Source organism: Malurus melanocephalus, unplaced genomic scaffold, assembly GCF_030028575.1.
Source record: "Malurus melanocephalus ecotype Western Australia unplaced genomic scaffold, MMel_1.1 scaffold_53, whole genome shotgun sequence".
Taxonomy (NCBI): Eukaryota; Metazoa; Chordata; class Aves; order Passeriformes; family Maluridae; genus Malurus; species Malurus melanocephalus.
The window spans coordinates 104,717-125,276 of NW_026623285.1; the positions used below are offsets into that span (position 1 = coordinate 104,717).

The following is a 20,560-nucleotide window of genomic DNA, read 5'->3' on the forward strand; positions in this document are numbered from 1 at the left end:
TTATGCTCAGGGTTGCTTTTTATCAACTTGCCTCAAACTATTAAGTAACTGAAATCCTTCACTCTGAATTAATTTGCCTAAAATGAAAGCAAATATTGTTTTAAAGGACTGTCTTAATACAAAATACAACAACCTTTCATTGGCATCTGTTGAAACTCTTTCACACCAAGTATCCACCAAGTCAAAAACTTTCTTATAAAATAATAGTCCAGTGCTTCTAATCTGACAGCAGTTATATATACTAGAGTGTTATTCAAAGCAAGYGTTTTATTTTAAAACTTCAGTTAATAATTCTAACTCTTCCTTGGAAGTGTTCTGAAAGTGTGGTTGCCTTTTATTTTTTTTCAGATGAGCAGAGGGTCTGACAGAAGGTTCATCCAAAATCATGTTCATCTTTTAGATAATGGAAAAGAACTATGGATTTCAAGACCTGATTATACACACATGAAGAGGCAAGGCTGAGAAAAGCAGACTGGTTTAGAACCTCCCACGAGTCACTGAATTTGGAGTTCCCGTTAGTTTAAGCCCGGCCTATCTTTAGAATTAAGTTCTGCTAATTGGAAGATGTGAAGGCAACAATATTACTAAAAGACACATTGTTCACGTGCAGAACACACCTCCATTAGCTGTTTTTCTTGCAACTCCATGCATAGACAATTTTCTGTAGTAAAATGGACAGGCAATGACTCTTGTCTGAAATTTAAATACCTTAATTCTTTTATCAGTGTAACTTAATTCTTATATTCATGCACAATTCAGGAGGCATGCATACTGTTTTTAAGTCCAATACTCTCAGTAAAGTGCTAAATAAAACACAGTGATTTATGTAACTAATCATAGAAAGAAGCCTCACTCTTAAGAACTAGTACATAAGAAAAGATACAGAGCTTTAATTCTTCTCAGGCTTAATGACTGCTAAACATTTTCTTCTTAAGATTGCTACCAGTCTTCACGAAGAATTTTCCAGCATACAATGGAATTGGCCAGCCAAGGATGACGGAGGTGATGTACTTAAGAAGTTAGACTCATACTGGGATTTAGAAACAGCTTCAATACAGTAACAGGATATGATCTAGTACTGCAACAAATAGCAGAAATTACCATTATTTTAACATCATCTTCATTGTAGCCCTTCCTTAAAGTTGTACCTTGGCCCATAGTTTGCTTTCCTAGCATCAACATTTCTCAGTTTGTTGCCACTGTATTAAAGGCAAAGAGAAAACCACTGAGGTAGGCAATCACTGTTATGCTGTAAAGAACTGTTAGGATTCCACTGAAAATAATTCCTGAAATAACCTTTAAAAAAAAAAAAACCCACATATAAAAATAGCTCTCACAAACAACCATGTTTCATTTTTACTACACTTCTTTTAAACYATTAATGAGTCATCACTTAAATCACTAGCTATGTTTATAAAGAATTATTCACATGGTAAACTAGACTTAATAAAATGAAACTATACATTTCCAATACAATCTTTTTTTCTCCTTTAAACTAATTAGAGATGCAGGAATTCACTAATTTGCAGGGAAGGGGGGTTATTTTTTTTTAGTTTTGCATTTTGAAGTGTATTTACCACAGAATTTGTGTTTTACCTCATAGCAAAATCTCAATGTCTCCTACTTACTTAGCCTACACAAAATTTTCCTCTTTACCAGAAGGGTTTTCCACCAAAAATGAGACCAAGAAATATCATGGTGTAGTTGAACAGGATAAAATGCAATTAGTGGTAAAGTTTTTGTAGGTTGTGTCATTTCATGTTCTTTCCGTGCCTTCATGGGGCAGTGAAGGCTTCATTAGAACACACTCCAAGCAAAGACCGACTCCTGCAATCACTGCCCACTTTGATTAGTCTTAATCTTAGTGGAAGCACAGCAATTTTCGCTGATTGCTTGTTTGAGGGACACACGATTTGCGCAATGTTTATTTTGGGCCCTCGCTGAGGGAGGGGTGCAGCCAAATGGGCAGCCTCCCAATCCAGAGCACACAAAACACAGCAGTYGCACTCTAGGAACATCTCAGCCTCCGCCAAACCCAGGGAGACTGCCTGTGTCGGGAAGGGCTGCACTCGGTAACACCCACAGGACTCCTGCAAGATGGAAACCTCATCTCCACACCCTGGCAAGCCCCAGCAGCTGAAGCACAGCCCTAAAACAGCAGGAGAGGGTGGTGTGGGCAACCTTTGCAATGAAGGATCACAGGTCACACRTCCAGGAGCACAGATACACCTCAAATGCTGTGAGGAGCAGTTGTGAAGGACTGTACAACACAAAGTGGGCTCATTGTGACCATGAGGGAACACTGCACAACTCACTTCAGGAATATTTAGAAAAACCTGTATTCCTCACCTAAACCAAACTAGAAAATCCAAATGACAAATACCTTTACTTATGGTGGTCTTCCTTCCCACACAAACCCAGATTTCAGTAAAGCACTGAAATAGGAAGGACACACATTAAAGGGCTAGTACCCTGCTTGTTCAAATGTCTCTGATGATCCCAAAACAGACTTTAATGTGGATCACACCACTTTCAGTGCGAGCTGTATGCATCATGGTACCTGCACCCGACAGAGAACTGGCCCTGTGGGTTATGTGTTTTGAGTGATGGCACATGTTCTTACATTACTCAGTGATCATTTTGATGAAGTAGCTATTAGAAATAAGAAACAAGTTTAACATTCAGATATACTCCAAAGTCACTATCCCCTGCCATGAGAAAACAGAAAGGAGGAAGCTATGCCCTTTAGTTTCCCGCATTTCCTCTCCCCTCTTCTGCCTTCTTGCTCCCTGGAGTAAAGATCTTCTCACTGATAGATTGTGAAGAGCTGGGATGATTAACATTTAACAGATACACAACAGAGGAGACAACAGCTACGATAGCATGGGATGGCAGGAAAGAGCAAAGACCACGTTAATGACCCCCTTATGGCTGCAGCTGGAGTCAAGCCGCAGGATTTCCTTAGACAGCATTGCTACATCTGGATCGCTCTCCAGAGGAAATGAAAAGCAACGCTTCTGCAAGATATGCTGCCAGATATGCCAAAGCTACTAAAGCATGCAAGAAGCAGGGATGATATGAATCGGAATGCTAGTAAAAATAAAGGAGAAGTTAATGCATATTAGCACAATATTTACCTGTGTTTCAGGTGGCCATCATACCTTGGCAAGAAAAAACACAAGCATCACATAACACTGATCACTAGAAATTAGTTACAATCRGATGATGGGTAGTTAAGCAACACAAACAGTGGGGTGAAAAAAAAGCAGTTTCATGAACTCAGCAAGGTAAGGAAGACCTTAAAAAGTGTRAACGAGGAATGTTGCTCAGACATTTTTGATCAGAAAATCAATCTGCACAAGTGCAAATACCTCTAGAACCTGGCTCCAGAAGTGGTTTGCAGAACAACATAATCCACAATTAATTCTATATGAAACATTTGCTGTGCTGRAAATGCTTGTTTCATTACTGCCTTTTCCAAATTCAATTACTATTTTTCTAAAACCATAGCAGAGTATGACTTGATAGCAATGGATATGGAATTAAGAGGTCTAAGATTACTTGTGGTCACTTCTCTCCTATATTTTGCATTTGGTGGGCTTTGTCCTTCTTAATGACCATAAACAGTTGATGGAATCTRAATATTCTACAGGTTTTAGCTTTATGCAAAAGATAACCACAACATGAAGTCCTAATTTAGGATCTTGTGTGCATCTGATACACACGCTGACATTTGTAAAAGGTGCAAAGATTCCTGTTGTGGGTTAACACAGAACATGAAGGCTTTATATGAAGAATACCTCCTTGAATTAGCACAATATTAAACTTCCTTGCAATTCTCATCATACAAAATTTTAAATTATTTTTCATTTAGAAAATTAATTCCATTTTACCTTAAAATTATACAGAAGCAGAGATTTTAGACAGAATTCATAGAAAGCATCCATAAAGTTGCAAGTGGTAAAGCAGTCTGTTCTAAAGTAATGTTTGCCACATCAGCCGTCATATTTCTTATACCTACAAACAACTACAGTGTTTCTACAATTGAGTCATTTCCTCACTACAATAAAAAAAAAGGAATCTGTAAACCTACTTACTTTTGTGAAACAAGTAGTCACAATTATATAGTTTTAACTACTCATTCCTCATACTCCCCAGAAAGAAYAGGATTAAGATTTCCCACCCCTTTGCTCTGTGCATCTTCAAGCACTGCTGGGATGCCAACCATCTCTGTATCCTCCAACTTCTGGCTATCAAATGATTTGTAAAGAAAGACATCTTCAGCACCAAGATTACAMAAAAACTGGAAAAAATCTATGCACAGTGATTCAAGACTCTGCAATTCAAGCTCATAAAAGACCTTCCCTGCACCAAAGTAACCAGACCCTGGTCCCTGTCAAGGATGTAAGATGCCCTCTACCCCCACTCGTGTCCTAGTCTTTCATGGAAGCAAGCAAAAAAAGTTCAGGAAAGCTCTGTGTCCTGAAAATCCCAGGAGGCCCTCTAGCACCCAGGGAATACAGCATAAGGATGTTACCATGTAGCCTCTGTGGTTAGAGTACAGAGGACAGGGAGGTCAGCGTCAAGAAAATGAGAGCATCTTCCTACAACAGTTAGTTGAAACAAAAGAAAAAAAAAAAGTAATTACAGGGCACTCTTATTTGCCAAAAAGGACAGGACCTTGSCTCACAGGCTAGGAGTTTCCTTTTGGGACATACTCTCCTGGTATGAAGTCTCACCTGGTCGTTTGCAAGCCTAGAGAGCAATTGGGTAAACTGCCTGCTGAGAAAACAGCGTGCAGTTTACATCCTCCAGTGTGCACAGGATGGCTCACAGCATCTTCACTTTTTTTACTAACAACAGCATCAGAAAGGTTACAAAGCAGGTAARATAACAGAAGCTTATTATTTAGCTCACTTTTTGCTCAATTCAGAGAAAGAAACCTAACTGGTGAAAAGCAAATACCATGCAAGGAGGAAGACAGGAACTTCAAATGAGAGAATAATTTGTGGACAACCACAGTGGTTTGGTTTTTTCCAGGTAAGGTTATGAAAATGCTTATTAGCTGGTATAAAGACAAGCAGAGAAAGGGTTGGGTTTGGGGTTGTTGTTGGATTATTTGGGTGGCAGCAGGATGTCTGGTTTTGTTTTCTAACTTTTCTTTGCAGACAAGAATTGGGATTCAGCTCATGGTAAAATTTTCCTTTGCTGATTTATTTATTCTTGATTATTCATCAAAATAAATAAATACCCCTCAACTGTTCATCTGGCATCAGACTAGCAGTCTGGGAAGATCTATTTAAAAGTATTTTTTAAAGTTTAAGTAACTGTACATGAGATGTTAGAACTCAGCTAAAGACTTTAATTTTCAATCTTTTTATAATCTACATTTTTCTTTTGCCAAGTTTAAGACATCAAAAAGAAAAGCAGAACTAATATTCAGTATCTATAATTAACTTCTTAAACATAAATTGAATATGATAACAATGTCCTGAAACCTAGTATTCAAATGATCCTGCACTTGATTATAAATTTACCATTGCCTGAATGAGAGAAAATTCTTGTGAAAGGAAGTGTGTACCTTTATCTGCTCCAATCAGATGACAAAGTATAAACACTCCTGAGAAGTAATTTTTTCCCCACATTTTTAAAAACCCTGCCTTCATACTCTTCACTTTTACAACTATGAAGCATTTGCCATGACCCAAAGAACCAAGACAAGATACCTCAGAAGTCAGAAGGGCTTTTTAAGGGGCTTCCCCACCCACACAGATCTCTCTGGCTGAAAAAGTCAGCAGATCCTGCTCTTACGCTTTAGACACCAGCTTGATCATGATTCATTGAAAATTTCCCATTGAGATTGAAGGCAACTTCCTCTTACTTGCAAAATGGAAATTTCTTCTGTCCCAAAYGCAAGCACATGAATGTGGTTAGATGTAAGAAGGCAGGAGAGTTCATATTTTCTACAACATACAGAGAAAACAGATGAAGTTCTTCTGGAACAGCTGTTGATCATTTCTGGTTGTACGTACTTCCATTAAAACTAGAAATCTAAAAAGAAAAAACTGCCAAATGTCACTGCATCATGATGATCTTTCACTCCACTAGTTACAGGGCAGTCGACAGCCTGCTTGTTCCTCAAATATGATTCTTTTTTGAGTCAGTACAGAAAAGAGTGTATTTACTTCTACTCCACCTTTTCACACAACCTGTGCCCCCTGCTTCTCTGAAAGGGGCAAATTCCACTGCAAGTCAGAAGCTCTGTGGTCTTTTCATTCACGTATTTGATCCAGTAGTGCTCATGTTTWTTAAAATATTTTTAAAGGCCTTAAAAAAAAAGTGGCTGTGATCACACAGGCAGGGTAGCACATATGCACAAGGGGACCCTGGTGCTGGGCACTTCAAGGGATGGGCTTCAGGAGCAGCAGCAGTGATCTCCAGCAGACACTTCTGTGCTCTGTGATAAACAACCTGCTGCCCCTCAGCCCAGCATGAACACCTCCTGCCTTGCAGAACCCTGAAATCAGCTCCAAGGAGCCCTGCATCAGCAGCCTGGCATCGCCAGTAACACATTTTCAAATTTGCCATTACCCCAGCATGGGAAAGGTCATACAACCAGACAGACCTGATGAGTTTCCTCCTTAATCTCAAGGTCAGAAGGTCTCCCCTTCGTCTGGGAAGCTCTCATCATCTACTGAAACAGATGTTCTCACTGCATCAAAAATGCAAGCAAAAGATTGTACCTGCTTTGCCAAGCAGAAAGGCATCTTACAAGTGACATGTAGGAGGGAAGTGCTTTCAATCCCACAAAGCTCAGGTGATACCATGGAGAAGAACTGGGAGCAATGCAGAGTAGTCAATGCAATCCAAGGGTACCAGAGGCTGCAATTCCAACATTCCTTACCCATTCCAGTCTCAAGGACCCATTGCCTGCCTCATCTCTGTGAGCTGGGCACACAGAGTGTTCTCCACACTGAATGGTGGAGACAACAGCAGCCACTTCACAAGGGAAACACAAACAACAGAATGAGGGTGGTCACTAAACAGGTTGGCTATGGCAAATTAAATGGAACTGTTGACAAACAGGCATACACAATCTCGGAAAACCAAGTATTCCTACTGCAAGAGCAAAGTATATTGTTCCTGTCTTTGCTTTGCAACAGACAGCAACTTTCCAAAAGGATGGAGATGATTGCCTGCAGACTTTAAACAGGAAGGTACAAAGGGCAGWTGCAAGCACATCAATGCCTTGTACATCCCAGGGAAGCTGTAAGACCAGACTTTGACAAGCTGAAACATAGCATTGCATAGCTTATATCTATTTTGGAAACAAACYCACACTTCCATGTTGAAGCAGGTTAAGATATTTCATTAGTCAGGTGAGGACACCACTTTGGGAGTCCTCCTATTTGTTTTACAAAGTTACTTATGGAACATATGGCCACACAAAACAAGCACCAAGATGTGCATTTCCATGGGGTCCAGAGGCACCACTGGACATTGGCTTAGACTAGAAGCTCTCATAAAACCAAGTGGTGGAAATCAGGGGCACTTGTCTCTTACMATTTAGCAACAACACCTGATTATTTTTTCTTCCTCACAGCTCCTGAGCTGGCAAAAGTGCATATTCTCTTTGGATACGTTTCTTAAGTCTTTCCCCCCTCCTCCTAGATCCCAAAATGAATTTCACAGCCAGTGAGCTCAGATACCTGAAGGCTGGGTATACACAACATAACTAAAAGTTCATTTCTGTTACACAGCCATCTGCATACACTAAAGGTGCTCACAGTCCATCACAATTCACTGGAGATGGCACAGCTGGGAGGGCCCCGATCACTGATCTATCACAAAATCCCCTCTGCACACTCCCACCACACTCCCAGACAAAAAAAAACAAAGCCAAGTTTTCAAGTATTCCCACCACTGTACTCTTTCTGGTATTGCAAGGTTTGAAAAAACAGGAAGTCACCAGAAACCCAAACCTACGATGGGTTACACACATGCTAATTACTGAAGATTAACAAGAGGCTGAAATGAGGTGGCAACAAGCAAGTCTATAAGGTTTCAGTCACTTCAGGATTGAAGTGTTCCCAGCTTGTGATAGCTATCTAAACCAGCAACCATTTGGGCTGCCACAACCAACACCCACAAACCATAAACTGAGGGATAATGCTCTGATCCCACTGYGCCTGTGAGAATGCTACAGGTCCACATCAGTCCCATACCCAAAAAGGAGAAATAAAACAAACCCATTTCTGTAGCTGAGATGTAATACACGTTGTTTGACTGTAAGCTTGCATGGATGGTTCCTGTAAATTTCGATAGATTTGGACAGAAAAGCAGAGATAGCAGAAAACAACATGCCAAGAACAGGAAACAAGTGCCAAGAAGGTAGGATATAAGATTTTAAAAATTGCTGAATGTCCTCAATGACATTAGCACACACTAACGGGCAGCAGTCTCATAACTCAGACCACATCCAAAGGGGCAACAGATGCTATATGCAATCGTGGAGGCTACAGGTTTAATTACACAACCCATGCAGCAAAGGGCTGAACAACACCTTCCTAGAAGCCACTGGCACATCGTTATAACCCTCCACTTCAAAGTACAYAGTTGGGGCTGGCATTCTCACTGCTGCTCACCATGAGCTCAGCAAGGGAACTATGTGAGCAAATAAGTGAAACTGTTGCATGAACAGCTATCTGCTGCTCACAAAACAACAGCCTGACTTTATTACCAAGAGCAACAAAAAACCCCAGCACCCAATAAAAGGTGTTGATTTGGATTAATTTCTTACACATGCATTCAATCCCCTATTAGGTTTTATAACAAAGCAGATGTTTGCAAGGATAGTTTTAATCTGTCTTCCCTTCCCCCTGCAAGTTAATGGTGGGCTACACTTTTCAGAGTGATTTCCTGTTTGCATTATATTCTAAAAATCCTGCTCATTTGCTTCACTAAAAGGCATGTGCTTGGAAGTGGTTTTGATGGCTTTTAGTCACATCCCCCTTTTTGATTGCCGCAATACTCAATTTCTGAAAATAAGGGAGCTATTTCAAGTTGCATTCCCTTCCCTCCCTGCCCACATGTACTTGGCTACCAATTTGGGACACAGGATCAGAGAGAGCTTTGGACTTAAGAATAACACCAAATTAACAGAACTTCACCTCTCTTCCCCCTGGCTCAGCAGATTCGACTCTGTTGGTGTTCACCCACATCTTAGAGACCTCCTACCTATTCTTCATGCCTTCATTGCTGTTTTTCAAGGCCTCAGCCCAGCAGCCAATACCCAAATCCCCAGAGCATCCAGGATCTTGGAGTGAGCTGGATGAAATGGAACTCTGCAGCTGCACATTGTGTTGCTATCTCTTGCCTTCCCATAGGCATTTCCCTGTGCTTGAAACAACAGCTTCACRGCTTGCCTGGGTTGAGTGCCTCCCTTCTTCTGCAAGAGACTGTGCAGCTGAGCTCATTTTCCTCCTTTTCCCCTTTTATCCAAGAAATAACTCAAGATTTTTCTCTAGCACTGGATGAAAGAAAGTAGGAGCTGCAAAAAAAGACACAAATGGGGTCGCAGTCTTGAATGGTCARGTTCAAGGCTGCAACCAAAACAGCGACTGTGGGAAGGAGCASGGAGGCAATCCAGCAGTGTTCTTGTACAAGCAGCAATAAAGTACAAGGTTTGTGTCAGGAGCAGCCCCACAGCACACTTTTTCATTGGAGAGATAGCCCAAGAGCCCATTTCTACTTGGCTAGCAAAGGAGACAAAAACTCCACATGCCTAAGCACAACTGTGAGGAAAGATCTGCTGACTACCACTGCGTTATAGAACCAACAGGGCTGGAATGAGCCAGACCCTTGGAAATAATTACATTTTGTTTTCCTCCCTCCACAAAAGAGCCACTTGCATAGTTAGGTCAACATGTGGTATGCATATGATTCAAATGTAACATTTCCTGGCAACCAGCAGCATGCCCAGAGGAGGATCTGCACTGCTGATAATGTTGATTTTTGCCACGGCCATYATAAAAAAGAAAAATCTGCTAATCTCTTGAGACAGAAGAAGCAACCCCTATTCTACTTATAAGCTTTCCACTGGTTTTACCGCAATTTTTTTGTTTGTTTGTGGGGGTTTTGTTGTTGTTTAAAGGAGTAMAGCCCAATACATGCATGGACATCTCTGACAGCAAGTACTTTCRTAGGGTGAAACAATCTAAAGTAAATAATATACAGATTTAGTTCCTCAACTCCAAATCAATAAAAACTTCCAAGAATGGACAACGGCAATCAAAGAACAAAGAACGGGAAACAGCTTCCAAAACCAGCTAAGTAGGCTCTACCTCTTCAGCATGAAAAAGAAAGGGCTAAGGAATAAAGGTCATTAAAACAATAAGGAAAACAGAGAGCGAAAAAAGTTAGCAGTGCTTTTACTATTCACTCTTCCTTTCAATACAGGAGCTGSGAGGTAGGCAGAAGTTCAAAGGGTGTGAAATGGGGTGGTTTTTTTCCGACATGCCCTAAAACCATGCMGCTTCACTGAAGTATATTGTGGATGTCAGCAGTTTGCATGGCTCAAGAACATGCTTGCCAGAAACTCTWGATTAATTTCTCAAATAAAAACTCACTGGTTTTGGGTCAGTAGGTTTCAGGGCTGCAAAATCCCAAAAGCCAGTAGACTGATCTGATGAACTACCACCATATACTTGTCCTTGTTCCTGTACYCCTCCCAAGGCACAGCAAAAGTATACACATGACTATACATTAACTTCTCTTCTGACCCAGTGTTGCTGATTTTATGCTCTTTATGCATAAACTGAGTAGAGTGGATTAAGGATCATTGAGACCACTTGAAGTTAATGTTTTTATGTTCCTTTGGCTACCATGAACTAGAGCTCAAAGTTTCTCCTATTACTGCCTGAGGAACAACCCATTTATACATTTCCTTCAATTCTTTTTCAGATTATACAATGGGTAAGTCTGAAGTTCATCCCTGCTAGTGTCATCTTCTTTCAAGGCTGAACTGAAATTAGTTCAGAACTATTTACTCCTGTTCYGCTCTTAAGGAAGTTCACCTAATTTACTAGTCTAACTAGTAACTAGTTAATCACACCAATTTTACAGCATTTGAAGGGTGTTTTTGTCTATAATAGCAAGTAGCTTTACCAGCAGCTTCACACATGCCAGCAGAAAAGGTATGGACATCTAATTTCATCAGGAGTTTTTGGGCTGCACTCTCAGCATCTAAAATCACTTCTGCAGAAGACCCAACACCAGGATGAACTACTGTTTCCTTATTTCACAGAGAGAAACCTAAATGAGCAAGATTTGGATGTCAGGCAGCTGATCAATTAGCTAGGAAAGAGTAAATTTCCATRTGAAAGACAAAATCTACGCCAATACTTTGACAGAGATAACATTTTTCTTATTAGAAAGAAGTACATCACTTTGTAAACCAAAAACATGTTTTGGGACTTTGTTACAACTTACAAATCAGAGGTTGTAAGTTTCAGAAGGTCCAGTTTTCACTAAGTAGGTCCTGGCAGTTTGGGATTCATGCTGTTGGAGTACCAGCAGTAAACAAGATGATGCGATTGCGTGTGAAATGAAGCTCTCCCTGACAGTGTGGTGGTGCTACTTTGYTTCTGGACTGCCCCACTTAATGGTGATTTGAACAATGGCTACATGTATCATTGTGTTTAAGGAAATTTATCCAGCAATGCTGTCGAACCTTTTAAGGTCTATCTGCAGAGATGCAATGCCATTCCCAGGCAGGTTTCCCTGATCTATATTATATACATGTGACAGACTTGCAGACATTSCACACTCAGCCTAAATTCCAGTAATGATGCTGTGCTGAATAACATTTGGGCTCAGAGGAGGAAACCCTACCTGGCCACCCTCTACCTGGAGGGCAAAAACAAATGTCTGTGACCTAGCAGCAAAGAAGATCAGCAACAACCTGGATCAACAGGAACACAGTCAGGAAAGTTGGAGAAACACATGGAGGAAAGTTAGTGAATACTGAATAAAAGGGGATAACCAATCACATGCAAATATTTCATCCAGTTTTGGGACCTCCAGCACAAGGCACTCATTGAGAACCTGGAATAAATTCAGTGAAGGGCCACCAAGGTGATTGGAGACTGGAATACCTCTTCAGTGAGGAAAGGCTGAGSGATGTGGACACGTTAAGCTCAAAAATGGACAGCTTTGGGGGGAGTATGCCTGCCCCAGGGATCACTGAAAAGACAGATCCCAAGCTCTTCACAGAACAGGAGAGTGGGAAAAGAGGAGACAACAGGCTGAGGTTGACACAACGGATGTGTTCACCAGGTGTAAGGAAAGCAAATCTCATCAATAAGATAATTAATCTTTAGAACTGATCATCCAGAGAGGTTGCATGAACTGCATTTCTAGAGATCTCCAAGACTGGGCAAAACCCTAAGCAATGTGGCTTGAATTCAAYACAGAGTGCTGATTTGAGCAGGAAGTTGGACTACAAACCTCCTGAGGTCCCTTCCAACCTGAATGGTTTTGTWATTCTCAGAACAAACATGTCACRGATGCTGGATAAAGTGRTTGCATCATGATTCCAGTGATTACAGCAACACCTTGACAACTGAGTCCTTGAACAAAGGTCTTCACTGGCACCTTCCTAGAACCCCAAATAAAAAGCAAGGTTTGGTGGCTGGTTTCCCAAAAAGTTTTGATTTGAGCAAATTTTTGTTTGTCTGGTAAGATTTCTCAAGTTTTGGAGTCACTGTTAATGACAGGATAAACAAGTAACTATTATTTTATGTTTGTGAGCAAGACATTGTTTGAACAGTGCCAAGCTACCCTATAGTGGCAATGCCAAAATTCTTGCACACAAACAGCTGTTTTAAGTATAGAACACTTCTGAAAAGTCAAAGGAATKCAGGTTGGGATTTCCTTTATCCCAGAAGATCAAAAACCAGTAATGAAAACAGACTTTTTCTTGTCTCAGTCACAGGACAATTGAACAAATTTGGACGAGGAGAGAAGTTTCAGTCAGTTGCATTGAAACAGTTTTTTTAAAACCCTTCACTCGGTATTTCTACCATCGAATTCTGAAAGGGAAGTAAGACACGGGGCTATAAATGCAGTCTCAAAAGACAAATAGGCAGCATGTATTAGCTGGAAAAACCACATTTAACACTTAAAATTCATCAGTTTGTTATGTTTTGACAATTAGGGCCCATCACAGACAAAAGTAGCTCATACCCTAACACAGATATATAGGTAACTCCTTGAATCATAAAGCTGCGAGGATCACACATGGCAACAGATTAAAAGTCTCAGGTCCAAGAGGAAGCTTCTTTCCACTCCTTGTGTGTCCTCTCCACTGCATCTCACAAACCTTGCCCTGAAGTCACTGCAGCTTCCTTAAGATCAYGGCCAAAAAGCTGAGACACYTCACAGCACCTTCTCTAAAAGTTRCTCAGCCAAATTTCCTGCCTCTGCMGTACTAGTCCTGCAGCAGCCTAAACATCCACCCAACACTGCATTTCCTGCAGCACAGCCCAAAAACCTTCTCCTTCCTCTTCTTTTSACTTGATCACCTTGGCCACCTGGAGTAAGAAGAGCAACTCTCACACCTCTGAACTAGGTCAGTCAAGCCAGCTGTGATCTCATGAGGTTTTTCATTTCTCTGAAACAGTGTTTTAACACTATGTCTAGTTCCTCTGGCTGGAAGGCCACCTTCTGTATCTTCTAGGTGCTTAACACAACAGAGTCCCGACCTCACCTCTAATTTCTCTACTCAGTACTTAAGCTACTACACATTTCCTAGAGAAACCTTTGTGTAAACTAAAGTAATGCTACTTGTCTGAGCCTACAACTATAATAGAAGAACAATGAAATATCTTCACTAAGGACTTCTAGGATATTAACTTACACAGAGATAAATGTTTGATTGAAGTATCACTATCAACTATTTTTAGTAGTATGCTGATTTAAATAAAAAACACTGTACCCCAAATCTCAAAGAAAATTAACTTTCCTTGTTAGATTTTTCGCCTTGTCTATAACAACTGCATGACGATTATCAGCAGCACTGTAACCAGCACACTTGCATGAATAAATCAGTCCAAGTGAGAAATGTGCTTATTGCATATTTATCCAAGGACCTTCACTCCCACACCCTGTACTTTAAACACCTGCAAGAGGTGTTTATTACCTCACATATACCTGTAAATATCACCCCCTATAATTAAGCCAGGCAATTAAAGTCTCAACATAAGACAGCATGTCCTCTGAAGTGCAAAACTGGGTGGTCCACCATGGTCACTTTGATATATCAGATTGCCTCACCTGCAGCTAAGCCCAGCCAGATAATGGGGGATACATGCAGCTCAGGAAAAACAGTTAATTCAGAGTGTGTGCCTCAGGGCAGATAATAGAAAGGAAAGATGATCACCCTCTCTTTTCCTTTTGTCAGAGGAGGARCAAAGGCAGCCCCCTCCATCTCCCCTGGGTATAGATCCAAGCCCAGGCAGCAGCTGTGCTGTTTGGAGGGTCCACATTGCCCCAGAAGCTACTCTGCCCTCTATCCTGTAGTTAGGAATCAAATAAAAAATGTGATCAACTTTGTTTGATGCACATTATTCTAGATAAACCTCTCCAATTTGCCATAACAGAATTAATTAGGGGAAGGAAGRGAGTCTCGCTTCCAAAGCCTTTTGACACTGACCCCTGCAACAAACTCATGAGGCAAACACTAACAACAGTACAACACAGCAGGCGAGAAGGGGACCTTGGGATCAGGGTCAGGCAACACCCAGTACCAGCCTACTCTCAAACTAAATGTTTCCCAGGATTTGCAGGGACTACACCATCTAGTGTTGGGTCAGGCTTCTGTTTACTAAATTGAAAGATGGCACAAAGCTGAAATGGAGTGACAATACACCTGAGGACAAGAGCTCAGAGTGATCTTAAACTACAGGAACTACTCTGGAGAAGCCTCATGGGACATTCCCAGGTAAGAGACTTCAGAACAATCAAATAGCCTAGAAATAAGAGTCTCGAGAAGAGATTGAAACAACTTAAACTGCCTCCTTAACCCTCCCTAAGCATCATAGATCTTCAAATATGTAAAAGACTGCTGCAGAGAGCAGAATATCATGTTCTCCATTCACTTGCTGAGTAGGATGAGTAGTAATTGACAACAAGTACAGCTTAGTGCCTGCTGCAGCACACTGTTTTCTGTTTCCTCCTCAGAGATCCCTACCGGAGATTCCCATTCCTAGCAGGCAGCAGCAGATTTGTGTGTGCTTAGCGTTCTGCTAGCATTTTTATAGCTATACATTATTTTTATAGCACTACATTAAGTTAAGATTCTTGGAGGAAGCTTGAGGTGAAACACCATATTTCAATATATTTTATACATCTTTACTGCTGATTCACCTTACTTTCAAAATTCTTTTCACTGTAGTTACAGCTCATTCCTGCATCTCCTCTTTACATCTTGGTGTTATAAGGAATATTTACTTTGTATAATCCTAATTTATTCTTAATTGCAATAGCTTCATTGGTTTTCTTTTCTTAAAAACCACAAGATCCCCACCTGTTCTCTTCATATCCTTGGTATTCTAAAAAAAAAAACTGCATCTTAAGCAGGTACCATTCATCAAGATTAGTTTTTACACTGCATCTCTGAAGAACAAACAATCCACCCCACAGAGCTTAGCTGCTTTGTTCAAAGCAGTGATACAAGCTACTGCAGATTCTTGGGACAGTTACATGCACTATAAGATTTACAAACATTTGTTCAGTGAGAATCAGTCTCTATTCCTTAAAAAAACCTGAAAGTTGTCTTACAAAATATGCAGATAGGTTTGAGCCATTTCCACCTTTCCTGCATTGTCAGAAATCTCGATGCAGAACCCRCACTCACTTCACAGCCCTAGAAATCCTTCCTATTACTTTTGCTCGGGGAATCTGAAACACTGGATATCTCAACTGAACTATGAGACTTCATTTTTCATTTCCATGAAAAAGTGAGGAAAAGCAAGCCCTGTTTAGCAACATTCTTTTGCCTTCAGAARAGCTAAATCAGACCTTGCTGCCCACACATTTGTGTCCCTGAAAGCAACCTGCAAGTCTCACAGCAAAGCTAGGAATACACATTCACAGCATTTTTCTTACTTTCTTTGCTCACTCAACAGGTTCACACTTCACAGGCTCGGCTTTTAGTCTACCTTTTTTGTTACCAAGTTCATCAACACTATCTGTTTATCTGCTCCATCCAAAATGATAGGGAAATAAGCCCACAGAAGATAAGTGGGAACTCTTCAACAGCTACCTTCCTGCTGAGCCAGCAAGTGCCATTTCTGGCACCATCTGTGTCCTGAAAGTCTGTTCTCTAGTGTTTTATTCACTAAACATAGAAAAAAATATTTGGAAAGAAAATCTCTTGAAGCATCTTCTACACCGTTGATGGTAGTTTAAAAATATTTTTAAAGAAAGAGAAATAAAAGGGGATGGAATTGCACAGTTCTGTCTCAGAACCCTACTCGAATCCTCATCTTATTGGATCTGAAACAAACTCTAGGTGCTTCCACTTAAAATCAYCACACCTAGATTTCCTTCCAAAAGGCATATATTTCTGTCTTGCAAAAACACCCCCAGTGCTGAATACACACAAGCTAAATGAGAGAGTCCTTACTGTTACAAATTAGGAGTCAATTCAGTATGTTACAGGCTGCARTTCAGGAAAGAGCAATAAGAGATCTATTTACTTTCCTGCACCAGTCACAGGGCCAGAGTACTTGTTTCCAATGAGTAAGGGATGAGACTGGAATATGTGGGGAATGGGAAACAGAAACTTTCCAAATCCTTCACTAGTCGTGATCCTCAGCACCAGCCTGGACTTTGTATTTCAAGAGTAAGGATAGAAAAGGGGAAGAAAAAATTATACCCACGCAGTACCACTAAAAGTRATGCACTAACTGAGGGTTTGCTTCACAAAACAGATCATTCACATGTTCTTCAAATTACTAAATGGATACAGTAACCTCTATAGGCAAGTTGTATGTAAGCAGCACAAAAGGAAGATGATGCATGCAGAAGTCCTGATGCTTTATGGAGCATGGTCACTGATCCAGAATCCCTAAAGAGAAACAGTCCAGTGTGGGAAGGGATAAGACTCAAGTGAACTCATGGATGAGGAGAAAACATGACCCTGGGTATTCGCCTACCAGTTGAGACTCCAGCTGCAGACTGAGGCAAGTTCTGAATTTTCTTAGTTCAGAGACAGATGCTGCCTTCCCTCCAGCTCCAGTTTSTCCTAGCTGGGCAAGGAGCACAAGAATACCCAACCCACACATAGAGAAACCTGCAGAACCTTGCCAAAAATCTTGCGAAGTTCAAATTAATTACCAGACAATTTTGTACAAACTTAACCTTGAATGCCTCGGAATAAATTAGAATTTTATCTTTTACAGCTGCACTTTTCAAGTGAGCTCTTCAGGATAGCAACCTTGCGGTTTTGTTTCAAAGTAGTAACTCAGCATTATAGCAGTTCATTATCTGCCTTTTTCTCCACCACTTAGCTCTGAATATGGTCTGAAAGGGTTATCTTACCTTTTTTGCTTATACCATGATGGTCTGATAAGTGCACAGTGAGGTCTTACATTACACAGAGGAAACAACTATAAGCACAATTGCTATGGCTGGTTGTAAGAGTCAGTATTTTGATCAGTAATGTCAGCCTAAGTGAAAGAGAACACTAGTTGCAACATTTTTCTCAAAAAGGGCAGCCAGAAAAACAAACAGCTAATCTGAATTTCTGGACCTGGTTTCTGGAAAGTCTTGTTAATMAGTACTTGTTGCTCTGTGGCCATTTATATCTACTGTTTCCCAATCTATATGTAACAACTGTGGGCCAAGTGTCCTATGACGAGTTTTCAGGACACCCAGTTCCTCCAAGAGGAAGTTAGAGTTTCCTTCTCACTAAGGTTCAATGTTTTCTCTCTTCTCTTCTACTAAAGGCACTAGATTTTACTAAACAGACATGCATGTCTCTTAGAAAGATAAGAGGGTACACCACTAGAATTTCTAGGTTTTCACCTGAAACGGATTTACTCTGGCATTTCATGAATCTCAAAAGCCAGCTTCCACCTACATGGAGAACAAAGGATCTATATCAATAATTGGATACCTTCCTCAGGTGATGGATCTCAAACCATTTTCACTTCATATTAAGTTTCAAAATTCCCTGAATTTTTTTTTTCTGATGTTGGAAACCACGAGGCAAAACTTACCTGTGGTGCTCAGAAGCAGGAGCTATTACTAAACTCTGTTACACTTCACTCTACAAACATTTCAGCTACAGTCCTGTGGGACCAGCATCCCTACCATGCATCCACACCTGCTTTCTCCAGAAAAAAAAGAGAGGAAAACGCAGAGGAGCTGCATTTGAGAACACTATGGATGCCATCCTGATTATAAGAGGGCCTTTTGGGTGGTTTTTTTACAAGTCTAGGACCATCTCTGTGCACTGAGATGCTCACTGGATCCCAGTGCCACGTGGTCCAAGGTATACAGAGTCCACTGTGTGACACCCTGGTGACAAGAACAGCTGTGAAGCACTGAACTGGAGGCATGCACACTGRCTACCAGGGGCACTCCCATGGGCCTTTTAAAGTGCTTGCTTTTATAAAGAAATAAATGTTACTACAATTTTTGCAAAGGATGGCACTGTAACCTTCCTAATAGTGCTATACTAGGGGGAAAAAAAATAACACAAGAACATTAATCTGCTGCTCTTTTCACATATCCTATGTCACAGTAAAAGGAAAGGTGTTGCAGAGTTGTATTTCAGTACAGTATGTACTTGAGGGCTGGTGGACTAAGTAACCTAAAGACCTCTTTCATCAGTTGTTCTGATCTGGTTTTAAGGATTTCACACCTATTAGAAGTCAGTCTCGATTCAAGCAATTAACAAAGGGGTGATGAGGCAAGCAAATTGGCACAGAGGGACTATAAGACACAATCTTATAGTAAAGTAAGTAAAATCACTCCAGCTGCTGCACATGCACACTCACACACCATCCACTCAGAAAATATTCTGCAAGAACATCACTTCAATATAAATACCTYTATGTATGTATAAATTTCCACTTTCTTCACTAAGAAAGTCTTACAGAGGAATCATCAAAAACTTTCTTACAGATCTCAAAGGAGGTTTTTTTCAAGGATTTTAACAGCAAAAAGATATATCAGAACCCAAGGTAAACYGACATAAGACAATTCCCTGATGAATTTAATCATCAGATGTTCTACATTAATAACACTGTTTTAAGAACATACAAAGCTTACCTGCTTAAGTGCAGAGGTGCCAGGCCACCAGCACTTAYAAATAAAAACTTTAGGAAGTTAGTGGACAATTGTACTTGTCAGGCAACCCTGATATTGTAAGAGGATGCAAAAAAAGTATTATAGAAACTTGGGGGTCTCTAAATTCTGTGTTCAAAAGGTCAGGTCTGTATAAGTAACTTGAGGACATCTGGGCAAGGCTGAGGTGATGTTATTTTAACTCTTCCTGGGGAACTTTAGGAAGACAAAGTGTTTTTAAMAAGATGGGCAGAGAAAACATCTGTCTGAGACCAGATGTCACCGGAGAAACTGCAACAATGGAGAAGAGGGATCATTTAAAAGTCAGAAAGCAGATGGGAAACAGGGTAGATACCTGTAATATATAAGCTTATTAGCTACATGTGTAAGGAGTCATGAGCAGGTAGAAGTATTTTTAAGCACACTGCTCAACAGTACTTCTGTTAAACATCTGTTTAATCACATCTCTGAGTTGTATGCCTCTGCTCTGATACTTACTATTCCTACACAAAATCCTCAGAGGAATTTTGTACCAAAAAATAAGTTAATCTTCAAATTAGTCACCCTCAATCACTTCTGTTACTACTCTTCTCAGAAGCTTGACATAAAAAAGCAGTTATGAACTTGAAATAAAAGGTATCAAGTGGATGGCATTCAGCTGAGGGGTACGCAAGGCTTGGGAAGGGCAGAGGAAAAGCTGACATGGATAGCAGGTGCCAGAAAAGCAGGCTGGAGCACTGAGCAATGGTGTGAGCTGGTACCTCACAGAGACCTGTGGCTGACAGCCTTGGTCTAATAAACCAGTGCCTCCATTTTCCTGCAAAGCCAGGGGGCAACCAGGCAGGGCAAACAAAGAAACAGCTGCAGATGGAAAGCCAGATGAAGGCGGCAGACCAAACCTGCTGGAGAACAATGCCACCGGAGATTTATCCCCAAACCCTCTGCCCTCTAACTTCCCTCAGGCAAGACAATGGCTTGCCACTGGTAAAACATGAAAAAAATATTTTAAACACATAGAAAGCATAAAAAACAGTAAAGAGAACAGATCTATCTGTTCTCACAGTAGTCCATCTACTGCAAAAATTAGAACACAGTTTGTKGAGTGTAAACACCACGTATGTACTGTACTGGTGAGAGCCAATAACCAGAATATGCTGAATGAAAATTTGCCATAATGCCACCAATACTGAGGAGAAAAGAAAAA

The 20,560-nt window shown here is 40.6% G+C and overlaps 1 protein-coding gene across 1 annotated transcript in view; it reads right to left on the reverse strand.

Annotated features, from left to right (window-relative positions):
* IGF2BP3 (insulin like growth factor 2 mRNA binding protein 3) overlaps positions 1-20,560 on the reverse strand; it is a 111,158-nt gene that overhangs the window by 65,372 nt on the left and 25,226 nt on the right. The gene's annotated exons all lie outside the window — the stretch shown is intronic.